The sequence below is a fragment of the Theropithecus gelada genome, chromosome 12 (assembly GCF_003255815.1).
Source record: "Theropithecus gelada isolate Dixy chromosome 12, Tgel_1.0, whole genome shotgun sequence".
Lineage (NCBI taxonomy): Eukaryota > Metazoa > Chordata > Mammalia > Primates > Cercopithecidae > Theropithecus > Theropithecus gelada.
This window is the reverse complement of record NC_037680.1, coordinates 108,278,783-108,301,204: the sequence shown is the minus strand read 5'-3', so window position 1 is coordinate 108,301,204 and position 22,422 is coordinate 108,278,783.

Genomic DNA, 22,422 nt, shown 5'->3' with positions numbered 1-22,422 from the left:
TAACTTTGAAATCACGGTAATGCCTGGCACAGTGGTTCACAACTGTAATCCCAGCACTTTGGGAAGTTGAGGTGGGAGGATTTGCATCCAGGAGTTTGAGACCAGCCTGGGCAACATAGTGAGAACTCATCTCTAGAAACAAAACAAAACAAAACAAAACTAGCTGGGCATGATAGCATGAGTCTGTAGTCCCAGCTACTTGGGAGGCTGAGGTGGGAGAATTGCTTGAACTTGGGAGGTCGAGACTGCAGTGAGCTATGATGGCGCCATTGCACCTAGCCTGGGTAATAGAGTGAGACTGTGTCTCAAAAAAAAAAAAAAAAAAAAATCGTAGTTATCAGGCTTACTACTGGATCTAGTTATTGAATACATTTATAAATAATCACCCTTGGCTGGGCATCGTGGCTCATGCCTGTAATCCCAGCACTTTGGGAGGCTGAGGAAGGTGGGTCATTTGAGGTCAGGAGTTCAAGACCAGTCTGACCAACATGGTGAAACCCTGTCTCTACTAAATACAAAAAAAAATTACCAGGCGTGGTGGCATGTCTGTGTAATCCCAGCTACTTGGGAGGCTGGGGCAGGAGAATCACTTGAACCCGAGAAATGGAGGTTGTGGTGAGCAGAGATCGCATCACACTTCAGCCTGGGCAATAAGATCAAAACTCTGAAAAAAAAAAAAGAAAAGAATTACCCTCACACCTGTCATCCCAGCACTTGGGGAAGCCGCAGCGGGAGTATCACTTCAAGCCAGGAGTTCGAGACCAACCTGGCCAAAATGGTGAAACCCCATCTCTACTAAAAATACAAAAACTAGCTGGGTCTGGTGGCTGGCACCTGTAATTCCAGCTACTTGGGAGATTAAGGCAGGAGGATTGCTTGACTCAGGAGGTGGAGGTTGCAGTGAGCCGAGATTATGCCACCGCATTCCAGCCTGGGCAGCAGAGCAAGACTCTGTTTCAAAAAATAAAATAAATGCCAGGCGCAGTGGCTTACACCTGTAATCCCAGCACTTTGGGAGGCCAAGGCGGGAGGTTTAGCTGAGGTCGGGAATTTGAGACCAGCCTGATCAACACGCAGAAACCCCATCTCTACTAAAAATACAAAATTAGGCTGGGCATGGTGGCTCATGCCTGTAATCCCAGCACTCTGAGAGGGCAAGGCCAGCAGATCACGAGGTCAGGAGATGGAGACCATCCTGGCTAACACAATGAAACTTCATTTCTACTAAAAATACAAAAAATTAGCCGGGTGTGGTGGCAGGCGCCTGTAGTCCCAGGTACTCAGGAGGCTGAGGCAGGAGAATCGCTTGAACCCAGAAGGGAGAAGTTGCAGTGAGCCAATATTGCGCCACTGCACTCCAGCCTGGGCGACAGAGTGAGACTCCGTCTCAAAAAAAAAAAAAAACGAAAAAAGAAAAAAACAACAAATTAGCCAGGCGTTGTGACGCATGCTTGTAATCCCAGCTACTTGGGAGAATGAGACAGGAGAATCACTTGAGTCCGGGAGGCGGAGGTTGCGATGAGCCAAGATCATGCCATTGCACTCCAGCCTGGGCAACAAGAGTGAAACTCCGTCTCAAAATAAAAAAATAAAAATAAAAATGCATAAACCACTCTGAGAAAAGTCCCTGGGCCCCTCAGACTCCAGGGGGCCTGTGGCACAGAAGAGGAAGCAGCCCTGCCCAGCGCCAACTACCCTCACAATCACCCCGCCTGCCCTCCCTCCTGGCATCCCTGTCTCCACTCCTGTGCCTCAGGTGTCCTGGCACCCCTCCTCAGTGGGCCACCTTGAGTGGCCACACGCTGCCATCTGCTGGGGTTGGCCCACACGGCACCCTGGTGGTGCTGGTTCCTGCTGGTCCTTCTGTTCCCTGGGGCACCTCTTCCCCAGGCAGTGGGTTTGCCTGACTGGGAGGAAGACGCTGGGAGCAGGTCAGCATCAGAGCACAAAACAGGGGTGTAAGAGCTGGAGGCAGGGAAATCTGTAATTTCAGTATCAGGTGGAAAGAATCTTTAAGGACAGCTGCTCTTTGAATAGATACATGAGCACAAGGGACAACATTTCAAAAGCTGAAAAAAATATTGTGAGAAATTTCTCTCCCACCCTGTCCCTTGGCCTCAAAATCTATTTTTTTGTTTGTTTGTTTTTTTGAGATGGAGTCTCCCTCTGTGGCCCAGGCTGGAGTGCAGTGGCAAGATCTCAGCTTGCTGCAACTTCTCCCTCCCAGGTTCAATTGATTCTCCTGCCTCAGCCTCCTGAGTAACTAGGATTACAGGCACACACCACCACGCCAGGCTAATTTTTTATATCTTTAGTAGAGACGGGGTTCCACCATGTTGACCAGGCTGGTCTCAAACTCCTGACCTCGTGATCTGCCCGCCTTGACGTCACAAAGTGCTGGGATTACAGGCGTGAGCTACTGCGCCCAGCTGGCCTGCATTTGCTTTTTTATTTAACAACCTATGCTTTGGAAATTGCTCCTTATCTACATAGAAGTAGCGTCCTCGGTTTTTTTCCCTTTATTTTTCTCAGATCATTTCCAAGCAGTCCATTGAAAAATAATGTCTTGGCCGGGCACGGTGGCTCAAGTCTGTAATCCCAGCACTTTGGGAGGCCGAGACGGGCGGATCACGAGGTCAGGAGATCGAGACCATCCTGGCTAACACGGTGAAACCCCGTCTCTACTAAAAAGTACAAAAAACTAGCCGGGCGAGGTGGCGGGCGCTTGTAGTCCCAGCTACTCGGGAGGCTGAAGCAGGAGAATGGTGTGAACCCGGGAGGCAGAGCTTGTAGTGAGCCGAGATTGCGCCGCTGCACTCCAGCCTGGGTGACAGAGCGAGACTCCGTCTCAAAAAACAAAAAAAAAGAAAAATAATATCTTTCCATAGAAACAGGAATACCCAGACATTGTTAGAAATTTCAGGATACTGGCCGGGCGCGGTGGCTCACGCCTGTAATCCCAGCACTTTGGGAGGCCAAGGCGGGTGTGGTGGCAGGGGCCTGTAGTCCCAGCTACTCGGGAGGCTGAGGCAGGAGAATGGCGTGAACCCGGGAGGCGGAGCTTGCAGCGAGCAGAGATCGCGCCGTTGCACTTCAGCCTGGGCGACAAAGCGAGACTGTGTCTCAAAAAAAAAAAAAAAAAAAAACCCAGAAATTTCAGGATACTTCTAGGATTCTCTTACCTCCAAAATTCTAGGGGTACTGAGTTGAGTAATTCTGTATTCCTCTGCAGTGGATTTGCGTTTCAAAGGGACTTCATAGGACTATGGTGCTTTAACCTCCCAAAATGACTAGATGGTGGAATTTTGGGCAGCGGGATCTGAGGTAGCTTGGTCTCTGGGTAGAGGATTTTATCTGTGGTGTCCCTAAGTACAAGTGTTAGAGCACCATTATTTCTATCCATTCCTGGTTAGTGTGAGCTGGTCCTCCAGAAACGGATTCCTTCTGGCACACAGAGCTGAGGGCTGCATTGCAGACCATGGTGAATTCTTAGGTTCAGCGTTCTGGAGCCTGCAAATGAAGCTGACAAAAGACAAACGGCTGGGCGCGGTGGCTCACGCCTGTAATCCTAGCACTTTGGGAGGCCAAGGTGGGCGGATTGCCTGAGCTCAGGAGTTCAAAACCAGCCTGGGCAACACGGTGAAACCCCATCTCTACTAAAAATACAAAAAAAATTAGCTGGGCATGGTGGTGTGTGCCTGTAGTCCCAGCTACTTGAGAGGCTGAGACAGGAGAATTGTTTGAACTCGGGAGGTGGAGGTTTTAGTGAGCTGAGATCACGCCACTGCACTCCAGCTTGGGCAGAGCAAGACTCCATCTCCAAAAAAAAAAAAAAAGAAAAAAAGAAAAATAAACAAGAGACATGTTTGCAGGCAGGAGTTTGCAGAAAAATGTGACTCACGGAGGTGGTTAGAATTTGGGGCTTACATATTATCTTCATAGGAGAAGTGAGGGGAAGAAAAGCTACTTATGGGAAAACAAATTATTTTTAGGAAAACTAAATGGGCTCTTAGCGAGAGGATAGCTTGAGCCCAGGAGTTTGAGGTTACAGTGAGCTTTGATCAGCTATGATTGTGCCATTGCGCTCCAGCCTGGGCAACCAAGCAAGACCCCGTCTCAAAACAAACAAACAAACAAAAGAGGCCTTTAGGGGAATAGATGGAGATACTTTTTTTTTTTTTTTTTTTGAGATGGAGTCTCGCTCTGTCACCCAGGCTGGAGTGCAGTGGCCGGATCTCGGCTCACTGCAAGCTCCGCCACCCGGGATCACGCCATTCTCCTGCCTCAGCCTCCCGAGTAGCTGGGACTACAGGCGCCCGCCACCTCGCCCGGCTAGTTTTTTGTATTTTTTAGTAGAGATGGGGTTTCACCGTGTTAGCCAGGATGGTCTCGATCTCCCGACCTCGTGATCCACCCGTCTCGGCCTCCCAAAGTGCTGGGATTACAGGCTTGAGCCACCACGCCCGGCCATGGTGGAGATACTTTTGTGATGATGTCTGTTTAGGTGATTTCTTAACACTGTGCTGACTTCTCAGTCTTCCCTGTTGCGAAACTTCTGGAAAGGATATTGAGGACAGTTGAATTCTTTTGGGAGGCTCTGCTTTTAGATAAGAGGTATTCAGTGGGGATAAAAGAACAGCTCCGGGAGGGCTGAGGTGGGAGGATCACTTGAGCCCAGGAGGTGGAGCTTGAAGTGAGCTGTGATCATGCCACTGCACTCCAGCCTGGGCAACAGAGTGAGACCCTGTCTCAAAACAAAACAAAAACAAAACAACAACTCTATCCAGTGATACAGATACGCCTCCCTTTATGATGGGGTTATGTCCTGATAAACCCATGGTAAGTTGAAAATATTGCTGAGCATAGTGGCTTGTGCCTGTAGTCCCAGCTACTCAGGAGGTTGAGGCAGGATCACATGAGCCCAAGAGTTCAGGGCGTTAATGCTGTATGCCGAACAGGTGTTCACAATAAGTTTGGTATCAATATGGTGACTTCCCAGGAGCAGGGAACTACCAGGTTGCCTAAGTGATCATCCTACTGTGACCATCACACTGTGATGATCACTAGTAGGATGGAGCCTGTGCATAGCCACTGCACTGCAGCCTGGGCAATATAGCGAGACCCTGTCTCTAAAAAAATCATAAAAAAAGAAAATATCCTAAAGCCAGGCGCACTGGCTCACACCTATAATCCTAGTACTTTGGGAGGCTGAGGCAGGCACATCACTTGAGGTCAGGAGTTCAAGACCAGCCTGGCCAACATGGTGAAACCCTGTCTCTACTAAAAATACAAAAAATGAGCCTGGCGTGGTGGCAGGTGCCTGTAATCCCAGGTACTTGGGAGGCTGAGGCAGGAGAATTGCTTGAACCTGGGAGGCGGAGGTTGCGGTGAGCTGAGATCACGCCATTGCATTCCAGCCCGGGTGACAAAATGAAAAAAAAAGAAAGAAAGGGAGGGAGGGAGGAAAGGAAGAAAGGAAAGGAAGGAAGGAAGGAAAGAGGAAGGAGGAAGGAAGGAAGGAAGGAAGGAAGGAAGGAAGGAAGGAAGGAAGGAAGGAAGGAAGGAAGGAAGGAAGGAAGGAAAGAAAGAAAGAAAGAAAGAAAGAAATCAGAATCCTTGGGCAGCACAGTCCACTGCAGAGTGCGGTGCTCACCCTCTGATCCTGTGGCTCACCCACGCTGTGGCTTCTGAGGCTGCATCACTGACAGTATCACCAGTCTGGGAAAAGATCAAAATTCAAAGTTGAAGCGTGGACTCTACTGAATGTAGCGCACTTTCACACCATTGTAAAGTCAAAAAATCACAAGTGGAGGACATGTGTGCATTCTGGATCCCTTCAGCACGAATGCACCTCTTCCCAGGCACTGACTAGGACGGTTGGGGGTGGGGGCAGCAGGGGCTGGGGGTTTGGCTCAGCCTTCCTGAGACCGGCTAGGGAGCTCAGCAAGGGCTGAGTGAGAGAGTGAGAGAGGTGGTTTTCCTCGCAGAGTATGTGCCAGGCTGGGTGGAAAGGGCACGTTCTCATGGCCAAGTCAGTGAAGTGGCCAAGGGCACACATGCCAGCACAGACTGCCCGGGTTATCTGTGTGTCCTTGAACAGGATCCTCAACTTCTCTCGGCTTCCTTTTCCTACTTGGGTAAAAACCTCATAGGTTATCATGAAGATAAAATTAGAAAACCCATCTGAAATGTTTAACAACACCTGGTACATAGTAAGTGTTTAGTTAATACAGGCAACTTCTCTAGGAACCGGGGACATAGCAGCGAGCAAAGCTAACTCCCTGCTCTCCTGGATCTTGCATTCTTGGGGAGGAAGCTGTAAGACTCACGGATGCATGCTACTGTCAGATGATGGTGCCACTGGGGAGAACATGAAGCAGGGTGAGGGGCAGTGAGAGGCGGGGACTGATTTGGAGGGTCAGGGCAGGGGCATTTGGGCAGGGAACAGAATGAAGTAGAAATTATAGGAATTACGGTTACATGATTTCTTTTTTTTCCTTTTCTTTTTTCTGAGACAAGGCCTCACTCTGTCACTCACGCTGCAGTGCAGCGGCACGATCTCCATTCACTGCAACTTCCGCCTTCCAGGCTCTAGCGATCCTCCTACCTCAGCCTCCGGAGTTGCTGGGACTACAGGCACATACCACCAAGCCCAGCTATTTTTTGTATTTTTTTTTGTTGTTGTTACAGATGGGGTTTCACCATATTACCCAGGCTCCTCTCCAACTCCTGGACTCAAGCAATCCGCCTGCCTTGGCCTCCCAAAGTGCTTGGATTATAGGGGTGAGCCACCACACCCAGCGTGCATGGTTTTTAAAAAATAATTTTTAGTGGGCCGGGCGCGGTGGCTCAAGCCTGTAATCCCAGCACTTTGGGAGGCCGAGACGGGCGAATCACGAGGTCAGGAGATCGAGACCATCCTGGCTAACACGGTGAAACCCCGTCTCTACTAAAAAATACAAAAACTCGCCGGGCGAAGTGGCGGGCGCCTGTGGTCCCAGCTACTCGGGAGGCTGAGGCAGGAGAATGGCGTGAACCCGGGAGGCGGAGCTTGCAGTGAGCTGAGATCCGGCCACCGCACTCCAGCCTGGGCGACAGAGCCAGACTCAGTCTCAAAAAAAAAAAAAAAAAAAAAAAAAAAAAAAAAAAAAAAATTTTAGGGTAAAGCAGGCCTTAATTCTCATAGATTTTGCTAACTTTGTTTATATATATAGATTGAGGCAGCATCTTGCTCTGTCACCCAGGCTGGAGTGCAGTGGTGCAGTCTCAGCTCACTGTAGCAGGACAAGCCTATTTCTGTTTGTGAAGTCAGTGGCACACACGATCCCAGGCTCAAGCGATTCTCCCACCTCAGCATCTATAGTAGATGGGACCACAGGTGTGTGCCACCACACCTGGCTAATTTTTGTATTTTTTGTGAGACTGGGTCTCACTATGTTGTCTAGGTTGGCCTCGAACTCCTGGGCTTGAGCAAGCTTCTCGCCTCGGCCTCTGACAATGCTGGGATTCACAGCTCTTGGTCTACTCCCTCCCCGCCCTGGACCCACCCCCAGGCATAGATTCAAGTTGCCCTGAACATGCACTCTCTTCCTGCTCACTAATCAGCTCTCTTCTTGTCTGAATTTCCACCAGACCGTGAAGGGGGACCCAGTCTTGGTGGCTCACGCGGCTGACTCTCCACAAACGGCTGTGGGACAAGCATGTTTCTGTCTGTGAAGTCAGTGGGGCGCGTGGACACGGGGTCCCTGGTTCTGAAATTTGTTAGGGCGGAGGATTTTTCTGGTCTTGGTCTTTCTTCCATTCCACTTCACAATTCCACACCACCACAGAAGGAAGGTCAGGACACCGTTTACCTCCTACGCGTTCTGCCCCTCGGGAGCGCACTTGTGCTCGGGGAAACTGGCTGACCGGTGGCCACGGGGTGAGGCGTGAGCAGCACGGACCAGAATAGAAGGTCTAAATTTATAACAGTGACTGGAGGCTTCAGGGAGCCAGGCCGGCCAGCAGGCCCTCCAGGCGGGCAGCTCTGCCCCGCCTGCAGCCACACCCTCCCGCTCCCTCCCAGAGTGGAAACTGTTTCATTTCTGGCTGCTGAGAACTGGTTTCCTTGGAAGGAAATTATGTCTCACCGCAGTTGTGGCAGGAGCTGCCCTCTGGAATTTCCCTGCCGCGATGAAACACCTCCTGGCTGAGCTGCTCTGAGATGGGACACGCCTAGAGCCTGCTAGTGCACAACCCAGAGTGAGACACACCCAGAGACGCACAGATATAAACAGAAACACTGGAAACCCTCCGCAGGACGCGGCCGCTGGGACCCTCGGGAATCCGCTGCAGCCCCGGCTCTGCTCCGTCTCCTTCCCCCTGTGCTGCAGGAATGGGTCAGCTGTTCTTCCTGAACCCCTATTTGCACCTCTACAGTATTGAGAGAGATCTTTTAAAAATCAAAATAGAACAGAACTTCAAAGGAATAATCCTAGAAAGTTCTGTGATTATTTCAAAGATGTCGCTTTGACTGTTCAAAATATTGTATTTTTAAACTTGTTTAAAAAAAATTATTTTCAGGGCTGAGTACAGTGAGTCACGCCTGTAATCTTAGCACCTTGGGTGGCCGAGGCGGGAGGATCACTGGAGGCCAGGAGTTCAAGACCAACCTGGGGAACATAAGAAGACCCCCGTCTCTACAAAAAATAAAAAAATTAGCTTGGCGTGGTGGCAAGAACCTGTAGGTGGGAAGGTCACTAAAGCCCGGAGGTCGAGGATGCAGTGAGCTGTGATTGCACCACTGCACTCCAGTGTGGGTGACAGTGAGACCCTGTCTCAAAAAACACAAATTCATTTCAGAACCTGTTTTTGGAACATACAAGTTGGCCTTGCCACATTTCCAGGCTATTTCATTTTTGTCTTGAGTGATCACTACACTTGGTACCAAGACACTTCGTGCTGGTTCCAAATAACGAATTTAAAAGATTCCTGCAAGAATAATGACAAAGCTGCCGGTCGCGGTGGCTCATGCCTGTAATCCCAGCACTTTGGGAGGCCGAGGCGGGCAGAGCACCACGAGGTCAAGACATCTAGACCCTCCTGGCTAACACGGTGAAACCCCGTCTCTACTAAAAATACAAAAATTAGCTGGGCGTGGTGGCAGGCGCCTGTAGTCCCAGGAGGGTGAGGCAGGAGAACGGCGTGAACCTGGTAGGCGGAGCTTGCAGTGAGCTGTGATCGCGCCACTGCACTCCAGCCTGGGCGACAGAGCTAGACTCTGTCTCAAAAAAAAAAAAAAGAAAGAAAAGAAAAAAAAATTACCCGGGCGTGGTGGTGCATGCCTGTAATCCCGGTACTTGGGAGGCTGGGGCAGAAGAATCACTTGAGCCTGGGAGGCAGAGGTTGCAGTAAGCTAAGATGGCGCCATTGCACTCCAGCCTGGGCAACAAGAGCGAAACTCTGTCTCGAGAAAAAAAAAAAAAAATTACTGACCAGGCGTGGTGGCTCACGCCTGTAATCCCAAAAGGGATTTGGGAGGCCCAGGCGGCGGATCACGAGGTGAGGAGATCGAGACCATCCTGGCTAACAAGGTGAAACCCGTCTCTACTAAAAATACAAAAAAAAAAAAAAAATTAGCCGGGCCTGGTGGCAGGCGCCTGTAGTCCCAGCTACTTGGGAGGCTGAGGCGGGAGAATGGTGTGAACCCGGGAGGCGGAGCTTGCAGTGAGCGGAGATCGTGCCACTGCACTCCAGCCTGGGAGACAAAGTGAGACTCCGTCTCAAAAAAAAAAAAAAAAAAAAAAATTACCCGCAAGGCCAGGCGTGGTGGCTTACGCCTGTAGTCCCAACACTTTGGGATTCTGAGGCAGGCGGATCACCTGAGGTCAGGAGTTCAAGACCAGCCTGACCAATATGGGGAAACCACGTGTCTACTAAAAATACAAAACTTAGCCGGGTGTGGTGGTGGGTGCCTGTAGTCCCAGCTACCCGGGAGGCTGAGATGGGAGAATTGCTTGAACCCGGGAGGCAGTGGTTGTAGTGAGCCGAGACCGTGCCACTGCACTCCAACCTGGGTGACAGAGTGAGACTCTGTCTCAAAATAAATAAATAAATAAAAATTTTAAAAAAGAGCAAATGCTGTCACTGTGACCAAATCCACCCAATGCCCAAAGCTGGCCCCCAGAGAGGGACAACCGCCCTGGAAGGGCAAGCTCCACTCCCTAAACTCTCAGCCATGAGCAGGGTCCTGCTAGAGCCTTGAACAGTCCAACACTCAGCGTACACAAGTGCACATGCACTCATACACACACACACACACACACACACACACACACACACGGCCAAATGGAAACTTCCCATTTCAGCCACAGCCTCCAGAGGCAGCAGTGTCTCAGGTCCCCAGCCACACCTCCCGGGCTTTTGTGCACCCTACAACTGGAGGGCAGAGGCTACCCCAGACTGATTAGGTCGGGGCGGCCGCAGCCCTGGATGCCAGCCATGCCAGCTCTGCCTTAGACTCCAGGACTAAAGAGAATTCTAAGCGGACACACTGGGTTGCCCAGCAACACAGCAGTGCTGCACAGGGACGCACCCACGTTGGGACAACACACTCATACTGTTTGGGCGCAAACACAATTGCGGGAAGCAGGCTGGCCAATACGGCCCCTCTCCAAACAAATGTGTCTGTTGGGAATAGCCTCCAAGACAGAACCGGCTGGGGGACTGAAGAGCCCACTCATCTACCCCCCAGAACACTTCCCCGGATTTGGACAGTGTCCAGACAAGGCCTCCAACTCCCAGTCACTCCTCAGTAACACACACTCTTTCTTGAGTGCTCAGTCGAGACTCCTCACCTCCTTTTGTTTCCCCCTGGAAAACCTTTGGCTTTTCCATTTTAATCAGCCAGTGACCAAACGGTCTATTTCTGTAACTTCTAAGTAGTAGCCAAGGATTGTTTTGAAATATCTACAGTAAGTTACAAATAATGCCTCTGACATTTGCTTTCTTTTCTTTCTTTTTTATTGATTTTTAGTTTTTATTTTTTAAATTTTAAAAAATTTTTTGTTATTCTTTAAGTTTTAGGGTACATGTGCACAACGTGCAGGTTTGTTACATATGTATACCTGTGCCATGTTGGTGTGCTGCACCCATTAACTCGTCATTTACGTTAGGTATATCTCCTATTGCTATCCCTCCCCACTCCCTCCACCCCACAACAGGCCCCGGTGTGTGATGTTCCCCTTCCTGTGTCCAAGTGTTCTCATTGTTCAATTCCCATCTATGAGTGAGAACATGTGGTGTTTGGTTTCTTTCTTTTTTTTTTTTTTTGAGATGGAGTTTTGCTCTGCCTAGGCTGGAGTGCACTGGCACGATCTCAGCTCACTGCAACCTCCGCCTCCTGGGTTCAAGCGATTTTCCTGCCTCAACCTCCCAAGTAGCTGGGATTACAGGTGTGCACCACCAAGCCTGGCTAATTTTTATATTTTTAGTAGAGACGGGATTTCACTATGGTGGCCAGGCTGGTCTTGAACTCCCGGTGTCAAGTGATCCACTCACCTTGGCCTCCCAAAGTGCTGGGATTACAGGCATGAGCCCCCACGCCCAGGCTCATTTCTTTTCAAATTCATCCGTGGAAACACTAAACACTCCAGCCTGAGTAGCTGGGACTACAGGCACACAAAAACAGTTTTTAAAATTAACAGAAGATTTTATTAATAAAATAAAATAAAATTCAGGCAGGCTGGGCACGGTGGCTCATACCTGTAATTCCAGCACTTTGGGAGGCCTAGGGGGGCGGATCACTTGAGGTCAGGAGTTCAAGATCAGTCTGGCCAACATGGTGAAACCCCGTCTCTACAAAAAATACAAAAATTAGCCAGGCATGATGGAGGGTACCTGTACTCCCAGCTACTCGGAAGGCTGAGGTGGGAGAATCGCTTCAACCTGGGAGGCAGAGGTTGCAGTGAGCCAAGATTGCGCTATTGCACTCCAGCCTGGGCAACATGAGCAAGACTCCATCTCAAAAAAAAAAAAAAAAAAAAATCACAGACAAATCATGTTTGAGGTTTTTTTAAACCTCTGAGTGTGGGAGAAAGCCAAGCTTATCAACTTTGTAGCAATTCTTAAAATTCTAACTTGGTAAACAAAGACCAAAAACTGCCAGAACTTTGGCACCTTGAGAGTATACAATGGGCCAGGTGCAGTGGCTCATGCCTGTAATCCCAGCACTTTGGGAGGCCGAGGCGGGTGGATCACAAGGCCAGGAGTTCAAGACCAGCCTGGTCAAGATGGTGAAACACTGTCTCTACTAAAAATACAAAAAAATAGTCTGGGCGTGGTAGCTCATACCTGTAATCCCAGTGCTTTGGGAGGCCGAGATGGGCGGAGCACCTGAGGTTGGGAGTTTGAGACCAGCCTGACCAACATGGAGAAACCCTGTCTCTACTAAATAGAGTACAAAATTAGTTGGGCATGGTGGCACATGCTACTCAGGAGGCTGAGGCAGGAGAACCGCTTGAATCCAGGTGGTGGAGGTTGTGGTGAGCTAAGATCGCACCATTGCACTCCAGCCTGAGCAACAACAGCAAAACTCCGTCTAAAAAAATAAATAAATAAATAAAATTGGCCAGGCGTGGTGGTGGGCGCCTGTAATCCTAGCTACTTGGGAGACTGAGGCAGAGAATGTGAGGCCACCCTGGCTTCACATTTATTTAATGTAAGTTTTACATGACACAGGAAGCTTTGTAAATGAAAACCCAAAGAAACAGGTGAGAGAAGAAAAGAGCTTTTATCTGAGGAATCTGAGTCCTTTTCAGTTATCAGGCCCAGAGTGACATTAAAATGAGCCAGCAGGCCGCGCATGATGGCTCACACCTGTAATCCCTGAACTTTGTGAGGCTGAGGTGGGGAGATCAACTTGAGGCCAGGAGTTCCAGACCAGCCTGGCCAACATGGTAAAATCCCATCTCTACTAAAAATACAAAATATTAGCTGGGTGTGGTGGTGCATGCCTGTAATCCCAGCTACTCAAAACGCTGAGGCATGAGAATTGCTGGAGCCTGAGAGGCGGAGATTGTAGTGAACTGAGATGGCACCACTGTGTTCCAGCCTGGGCGGCAGAGAAAGGCTGTCTCAAAAAACTAAATAAATAAAAACCCGCTTGTAACAAAGGTCAAATAACCCATATCCAATGTTGCTTGGGTCTAAATCTATCAGGCAACTGTCCTCACTTTGGAGCAAGTAATCACTTTAAATTATGTGTGTGTGCGCGCGCGCGTATGCATGTATATAGATAGGGTCTTGCTTTGTTGCCCAGGCTGGAGTGTAGTGGCACAGTCATGGCTCACTGTAGCCTCCACTTGCCAGGCTCAAATGATTCTCCCACCTCAGCGTCCCTAGTAGTTCGCCCTTCAGGCAGGTACCACTATGCCTGGCTACCTTTTTCTGTAGCGACGAGGTCTCATATTGTTACCCAGGCTGGTCTCAAACCCCTGGCCTCAAGCAGTCTTTCCACCTCAACCTCCCAAAGTGCTGAGATGACAGGCATGAGTCACTGTGCCCGGCCTAACCTGTGTATTATTATTATTTTTTTGAGACGGATTCTTGCTGTGTCACCCAGGCTAGAGTGCCGTCGTGCAACCTGGGCTCACTGCAACCTCCACCTCCTGGCTTCAAGCGATTCTCCTGCTTCAGCCTCCCAAGTAGCTGCCATTACAAGCACCCACCACGGCGCTTGGCTAACTTTTGTATTTTTAGTAGAGGCAGGGTTTCACCATCTTGGCCAGGCTGGTCTTGATCGCCTGACCTCGTGATCCACTCACCTCGGCCTCCCAAAGTGCTGCAATTACAGGCGTGAGCCACCGCGCCCGGCCAACCTGTGTATTTTTTATGTTAGGTTTGATGATGAAGTGTATAGTCATGGAGAAGTTTGGTTTGATAAATAAATATGATCTAATGGTAGTAAACTGGTGGGGGTGGGTGCATGGGACTGGGACTTAGCAAGGCCTGTTTGTTCAGAGTCTTGTCTGTGTCCCTGTGTCTTTGGAGATGAGGCTGTTCCTCTCCTCCCGGTATCGGGAGAGCATCTCTGAAATGAGACTCTTATGACCTGCTTTAGAGGAGCAGGGTGAGATGAGGGTGAGAGAGCCCTTTCTGCTTCTAGGGTTTTCCAGATGCTGAGGTGCCATATTTTGGGGTGGTATGTCCTGAACTCCATCAATTCTGTCCCCTTCTTGGGATGTTTCCAAGCCTGTGTTGGTTTGGGTGAGATAATCTGGTTTCCAGAGGCTATGGCAGGCCTCTCCAGTGCTGTCACCCCACAGGACTGACCTAGGGACACCTTCAGGGCTACACATGGTCGTGCAGATCTTTCCCCCATGCATCCCCTTTTCCTTCCTCCACTTCCTTCCCTCCCTAGAGCAATGAGCCTCAGTGAACTGGGACCTCTGTGGACCCCACTGGGAGACGCCAGCCTCTGGAGGTTCCTTGGTGGTCTGCGCCCTTCGCCCCTTCCCTCTAGCGTTTCTGCCCTTAGATGCCTCCTCTTGCCAAGTCACACTCAGCCCCTCCTCCCAAAGATCAAATTCCTTCCTTCCCTCCTCCCTCAACTTTTCTTTCTATTCTCCCTGATTTTACCTGAAAAGATTAATCAGCACAGTGCCAAAGATGGAAATAAACCAAAACTCCACTAGATTTTTTAAATTAATTTTTTTTTAGAGAGAAGGTCTCGCTCTGTCATCCAGGCTGGAGTGCAGTGGTGTAATGTTAGCTCACTGAGGCCTCCACCTCCTGGGCCCAAGCAGTCCTCTCACCTCAGCCTCCCAAGTAGCTGGGACCACAGGTGTGCACCACCACACCTGGCTAATTTTTACATTTTTGTAGACATGGGGATCTCCCTATGTTGCCCAGGCTGGTCTTGAACTCCTGGCCTCAAGTGATCTGCCTGCTTCAGCCTCCCAAAGTGCTGGGATTACAGGCATGAGCCACCACACCCAGACTTTTTTCTTTTGAAATGGAGTTTCACTCTTGTTGCTGAAGCTGGAGTGCAGTGGTGTGATCTCAGCTCACTGCAACCTCCACCTCCTGGGTTCAAGTGATTCTCCTGCCTCAGCCTCCCAAGTAGCTGGGATTACAGGCACCCACCACAATCCCTGGGTAATTTTTTGTATTTTTAGTAAAGACAGGGTTTCACCATGTTGGCCAGGCGTATCTCGAACTCCTGACCTCAGGTGATCTGCCCGCCTTGGCCTCCCAAGGTGCTGGGATTACAAGTGTGAGCCACTGTGGCCAGCCTGGAAAGGGCTTTTTTAAAGAATAGGGGCCGGGTGCGGTGGCTCACGCCTATAATCCCAGCACTTTGGGAGGCCGAGGTGGGTGGATCACGTGAGGTCAGGAATTCGAGACCAGCCTGGCCAACATGGTGAAACCCCGTCTCTACCAAAATACAAACATTAGCCAGGTGTGGTGGCAGGCGCCTATAATTGCAGCTACTTGGGAGGCTGAGGCAGGAGAATTACTAGAACCCGGGAGGCGGAGGTTGCAGTGAGCCGAGATGATGCCATTGTACTGCAGCCTGGGAAACAAGAGCAAAACTCCATCTCAAAAAAGAAGAAGAAGAAGAAAAAAAAGAATAGGGCACCGGCTAGGCACAGTGGCTCACGCCTGTAATCTCAGCACTTTGGGAGGCCGAGGCAGGGGGATCACCTGAGGTCAGGAGTTCAAGACCAATCTGGCCAACATGGCAAAACCCCATCTCTACTAAAAATACAAAAATTAGCCTGGCGTGGTGGTGGGCACCTGTAATCCCAGCTACTCGGGAGGCTGAGGCAGGAGAATTGCTTGAACCCAGGAGGGGAAGGTTGCAGTGAGCCGATACTGTGCCATTGCACTCTAGCCTGGGCAACAAGAACAAAACTCTGCCTCCAGAAAAAAAAAAAGACAAGAAAGAATAGGGCACCAAGGAGAAATATGGAGAATGTGCGAGCTGACAGATGAATCAACGATGAACCAGATGGTTAATAAGAGAAGAAAATCTTCAGTCTCTTTAATACTCAACACAAGGCAAAGTAAAACCATTTGAAACATTTGTCCTTTCGACTATCAGACTGGCAAATGAGTATCACTTAGAGAACAGGCTTTCTCACTAATTACTTCTAAGAATGTGTAAAATGGGAAGAGCCTTTTTGGAGGAAAATTAAGCCTTTAAATTACCAATTCTTTTTGACCGGTCATTTCCACCCCTAGAAATTATCCTGGAAGGAATATTTAAGACGTCCAAAATGCAGGAACAAAAATGTTCATTGCAGTATTGTTGCTAAAATGGAAAGAAAAAAATGATTTGTAATTTTCTTTTGTTTCTTGACTATATACCCAATTCTCCTGGGCCTGTTTTATGTTATATTTACTTAAATCCCGCACCTCCTGTGTCAGAATGTTATTGCATGTTTTATTGTCTTAATAAACAATGCAGTTGATAAATATTCTGAGCCAGGCAAGTCGGAGGCTTCACCCAGCCCCTCCCTGGCCCTGCAGTCTCCCATCGACAGAGTCTTCCCTGAAGCCTCATGCTCGGAGGTGGGACCTTGGAATGAGGCCAGGGAGGTGGGGGCGGACCCTGTAAGGACAGCAGTTGGCAGGATGAACAGTTGAGGGGCTCTTGGGGAGAGGCCTGGAGGCTGGACTGCAGGTAACCGAACCCATGGTGCTGAGCCGGGTGTCTGGGGTGAGGAGGCCTCTGCTGAAGAGGATGGAGTGAACAGGCTGAGTCAGGATTCAGGCCCTCACCCACATGACTGTCACCATGGAGTTGGGCTGTCCTGGGCTTTCCCAGGGCACAGATCTCGTGCGACCTGTGGGAGACCCCACTGCCACGAGGAAAGGCAGCCTGGAGAACACCCTTTTATGGAAAAGCTGCCCGGTCACCCGAGCTTTCCTTTACATCACTCAATTCCCTCCTCTCATTCCCTAGTACGGCCCAGGCCTGTCACCTATCAGCTCTCCTGTCTCCAGCAGGATGGCTTCATCCTCAGGGTAGACATGAAAGCAGATTGGCCCTGGCCTACGGTTGGAACTGCCCCGTTTCTCTCTATCCCCTCACCCTACCCTGTAACATGGTGCCTCAGGATGGGCCCCCTGACCAGCCAAGCCCAGCTTGGGCTTGCAGGCCTAGCAGTCCCCCTCCCTCCCTTCCTTCCTTCCTTCCTTTCTACCTTCCTTCCTCCCTCCCTTCCTTCCTTCCTCCCTCCCTCCCCTCCTTTCTGCCAAGCCCAGCTTGGGCTTGCAGGCCTAGCAGTCTTCCTCCCTCCCTCCCTCCCTCCCTTCCTTCCTCCCTCCCTTCCTTCCTTCCTTCCTTCCTCTCTCTCTCTCTCTCTCTCTCTCTCTTTTTATTTATTTTTGAGACACAGTCTCTCTCTGTCATCCAGGCTGGAGTGCAGTGGTGCAATCTCAGCTCACTGCAGCCTCGTCCTTGGCTCACTGCAGTCTCGACCTCTGGGGCTCAAGAGATCCTCCTGCCTCAGCTTCCTGAGTAGCTGGGACTATAGGCATATGCCACCATGCCCTGCTCGTTTTTGTACTGTTTGTTGAGACGGGGTTTGGCAGTGTTGCCCAGGCTGGTCTTGAACTCCTGGGCTCAAGTGCGGGGTTACAGGTGTGAGCCACCATGCCAGCCAGGCCCTTCAAGCTTTGGCCAGAGAGTCAGTTGTTTCCTCTACTTATTCCCTACATGTGTGTTAGTCCTGCCATTTTCCACTCCTGTTCTCCGCGTCCTGGCCCTCTTCTTATGGGGCCTATGCTATTATACTCCCAGGGTCTCCAGGCTGGTCAAGAAATACTTACACATGCCTGCGTTCACGCACATGTGCACACACACACGTGCACACACACACAAGCATGCTGCTTATTTGTAGCCTGTACACACACACATACTCACACACACACACACACACACACTCACACATACCATCACACCGTCTCCTTGCCCTTACCCTTGGTCTCTACATGCACACACACACAGACGCAGGCACATTGCATTCTTATTTGTAGCCTCTACATACATGCCTGTGCACAAACCCACACTCACACACTCACATGTGCACGCATAGAAATATGCACCGGTGTTTTCCTCTGAACATAATTTTTTCTAGGTCCTCACATGCCTTTTAACCCTCCTCTCCTATCAGGCTCCTTCTCTTCTCAAGCCCAGCTTCAGTGAGTGAGCCCTGTTGGCTGAGTACCTCACAGCTGCACGGGCTCAGCTCTCAGGTGGAGCCCGGGAGGGCACTGCCCCGAGTGAGGGGTGTCAGCCCCTGTGAGCACCGCGCTGCCACCCTCACTGCCGAGCTGCTCTGGTGGTGGAGGAGGACCTGCCCATCTGACATCCAGCACCTCCCTTTCCAGACACATCTCCTCCACACTGGCCAGCCCCTGGGCGGTCCATGCAGCCTTTTCAGGAGGTGGATAAAGAGGGTAAGGAGAGTGTTCCAGGCACGCTCCTTTCGGTGCCTCAAAGCTCATCTCTGCAAACTGTCACCCTCAGCCTTCTGTGAGCTTCTGGCAGCTCCACCCACCAGGGAGAAAGGGACCAGTTCCAGAGGTTCCCCTAGTGCAGCTCACCCCAGCCCCCAACCATTTTCTGACAACCAGGTCTTCCGGAAACCCCAGGCCCCCTTGAGATGGGTGTGTAGCTCTGTCTTTCGCACAGAAGTCTCATGATGTATTCGTGATACGTCTGGCTGAGACGCTCCTGAACAGCTCCCCACCTCCTCTGAAGGAGGAGGAACGGGAAGAGATCAACAGACAGGACTCAGGCCTCTCGTAACTTAACGTCATACAAGAAAAACAAACAAAAAGTTAAAATGATGAAACATTCCCAGAAGTCCTGAATGAGATTCCTATTGCTGCTGTAACTAATTACCACAAATTTAGTGACTTACAACAATGCAAATTTATTTATTCTCATACATTTCTGGAGGTCAGAAGTCTACAGTGAAGGGCTGGGCATGGTAGCTCATGCCAGTAATCCCAGCACTTTGGGAGGCCGAGGCGGGTGGATCACTTGAGCTCAGGAGTTTGAGACCAGCCTGGGTAACATGGCAAAACCCTGTCTCTACAAAAAAATACAAAAATTAGCTGGGCACAGTGGCGCATGCCTGTACTCCCAGCTACTTGGGGGACTGAGGTGGGAGGACCGCTTGAGCCCAGGAGGCTGAGGCTGCAGTGAGCTGAGATTGCGCCACTGCGCTCCAGCCTGGGTGACAAAAAAAGAAAAAAGAGGGCTCCAATGAAGGTGTTGACAGGGCCATGTTTTTTCTGGAGGCCTCAGGGAAGAATCTGTTTCCTTGTCTCTTCCAGCTTCTAGGAACTGTCTGTATACTCCCTGGCTCATGGCCCCTTCCCTCATCTTCAAAACACATTACCCCAACTTCCACTTCCGTTGTCACATTTCCGCTCTCTGACTTTGACCTTCCTGCCTCCCTCTTACAAGGAACCTTGTGATGATGTTGGAGCCACTCAGAAAATTCAGGATAATCTCTCCATCTCAAGATATATATATAATCATACCTGCAAAGTTTCCTTTACGACATGAAGGTTCTGAGAATTAGGATAGTGGGTGGACATTTCTGGAGGTGCCACTATTCAGCCCAGCACAAATATAAAGTGAAATATCATAAACACATATGTGTCTACCACTAAGATTAAATAGATATTAATATTTTGCCTCATTTTCTTCAGTTTTTTTTGTTTTTGTTTTTGTTTTTTGTTTTTTTTTTGAGATGGAGTCTTGCTCTGTCGCCCAGGCTGGAGTGCAGTGGCGTGATCTCAGCTCACTACAACCTCCCAGGTTCAAGCAATTCTCCTGCCTCAGCCTCTGGAGTAGCTGGGACCACAGGCACACACCGCCATGCCCGGCTAATTTCTTTTGTATTTTAATAGAGACGGGGTTTCACCGTGTTTGCCCAGGCCGGTCTCAAACTCCTGAGCTCAGGCAATCTGTCCACCTCAGCCTTCCAAAGTGCTAGGATTACAGGCGTGAGCCACTGTGCTCAGCCTTCTTCAGATTTTTTAAAAAGAAATAAAGCGTTACAGAACTAACTGAAGCCCTCTACGGCTCTTCTGTCCCTCACTCCCCAGAGGTGACCACTATCCTGAGGTAGGTATAAATCACGCCCATGTATTTTTGTTGTTGTTGTTTTACTACATATTATATGCTACATATTATAAATGTCTTTCTAAACAGAACTTACTATTTTGTGCTATTTTGTGTGTGTGTTTTGGAACTTTATGTAAATGGAATCACTGTGTGTACCATTTTGCAACTTTTGCTTTTTTTTCTTTTTTCTTTCTTTCTTTCTTTTTTAAATTTTTTTTTGAGACAGAGGAGCCTCACTCTGTCACCCAGGCTGGAGTGCAGTGGCGCCACCTTGTCTCACTGCAACCTCTACCTCTCGGGTTCAAGCGATTCTCCTGCCACAGCCTCCCAAGTACATGGGATTATGACTGTAATTCCAGCTACTCAAGAGGCTGAGGCAGGAGGATCACTTGAGGCCAGGAGTTCAAGACCAGCCTGGGTAACATAGGGAGACCTTGTCTCGTCTCTAAAACAAAAAAAAGGCACAAGCCACCATGCCTGGCTAATTTTTGTATATTTTGTAGAGATGGTGTTTCACCATGTTGCCCAGGCTGGTCTCGAACTCCTGAGCTCAAGCGATCTGCTCGCCTCAGCCTCCCAAAGTGCTGGGATTTCAGGCGTGAGCCACCGTGCCCAGCCAACTTTCGCTTTTTTTTTTTTTTGAGAAGGAGTTCTGCTCTGTTGCCCAGGCTGGAGTGCAATGGCGTGATCTTGGCTCACTGCAACCTCCACCTCCCGGGTTCAAGTGATTCTCCTGCCTCAGCCTCCCAAGTAGCTGGGATTATAGGCGCCCACCACCATGCCTGGCTAATTTTTTTGTATTTTTAGTAGAAATGGAGTTTCTCCATGTTGGTCAGGCTGGTCTCGAACTCCCGACCTCAGGTGATCTGCCTGCCTCGGCTTCCCAAAGTGCTGGGATTACAGGTGTGAGCCACTGCGCCTGACCAAAAATGAAGATCTTGTTCATCCATTTTAACTGCAGCATAGAATACCACCCTGAGCAAGTTTGGGTTCATTTTGTCCTTTCTTTGGCTGAGAGAAAATCAGGCGGGCGCCTGTATTCCCAGCTATTCGGGAGGCTTTTTTTTTTTTTTGAGACAGAGTCTTGCTCTGTAGCCCGGGCTGGAGTGCAATGGCCGGATCTCAGCTCACTGCAAGCTCCGCCTCCCGGGTTTACGCCATTCTCCTGCCTCAGCCTCCGGAGTAGCTGGGACTACAGGCGCCCGCCACCTCGCCAGGCTAGTTTTTTGTATTTTTAGTAGAGATGGGGTTTCACCGTGTTTGCCAGGATGGTCTCGATCTCCTGACCTCGTGATCCGCCCGTCTCGGCCTCCCAAAGTGCTGGGATTACAGGCTTGAGCCACCGCGCCCGGCCCGGGAGGCTTTTTAAACTTTTTTTGCAATTGCATACAGTGCTCCAGTAAATATCTTTGTACTTGTTTTCTTGAACACCTGTTCCAAAAGCCTAGGTAAGGAACTTTGAAGAGCACATGCACACACCTCCAGTATTACCAGGTATTGCTATGTCCTCCCAAAGTACCTACCAACAACAGTGTCATTTCAGGCTAGGCACAGTGGCTCAAGCCTGTAATCCCAGCACTTTGGGAAGCCAAGGTAGGCAGATCACTTTGGCTCAGGAGTTTGAGACCACCCTGGGCAATATGGCGAAACCCCATCTCTACAAAAAATACGAAAATTACTCAGATGTGGTGGTGAGTGCCTGTAGTCCCAGCTACTTTGGAGGCTGAGGTGGGAAGACTATCTGAACCTAGGTTTGTCAAGGGTGCAGTGAGCCCAGATTGTGCCACTGCACTCCAGTCTGGGCAACTGAGTAAGACCCTGTCTCAAAAAAAAAAAAAAAAAAAAAAAGTACTCATTTCCCCATATGCTTACCAGTATCTGGCATTTTCAGATTTACTATTTTTCTTTTGTTTTAGAGATGAGACGAGGTCTCCCTATGTTACTCAGGCTAGTCTTGAACTCCTGGCCTCAAGTGATCCTTCTGTCTCAGCCCTTGAATAGCTGGGATTACAGTCATAAACCACCATGCCCAGCAGATTTACTATTCTTTTTTTTTTTTTTTGAGACGGAGTCTCGCGCTGTGTCACCCAGGCTGGAGTGCAGTGGCGCGATCTCGGCTCACTGCAAGCTCCGCCTCCCAGGTTCAGGCCATTCTCCTGCCTCAGCCTCCGAGTAGCTGGGACTACAGGCGCCCGCCACCACGCCCGGCTAGTTTTTTGTATTTTTAGTAGAGACGGGGTTTCACCATGTTAGCCAGGATGGTCTCGATCTCCTGACCTCGTGATCCGCCC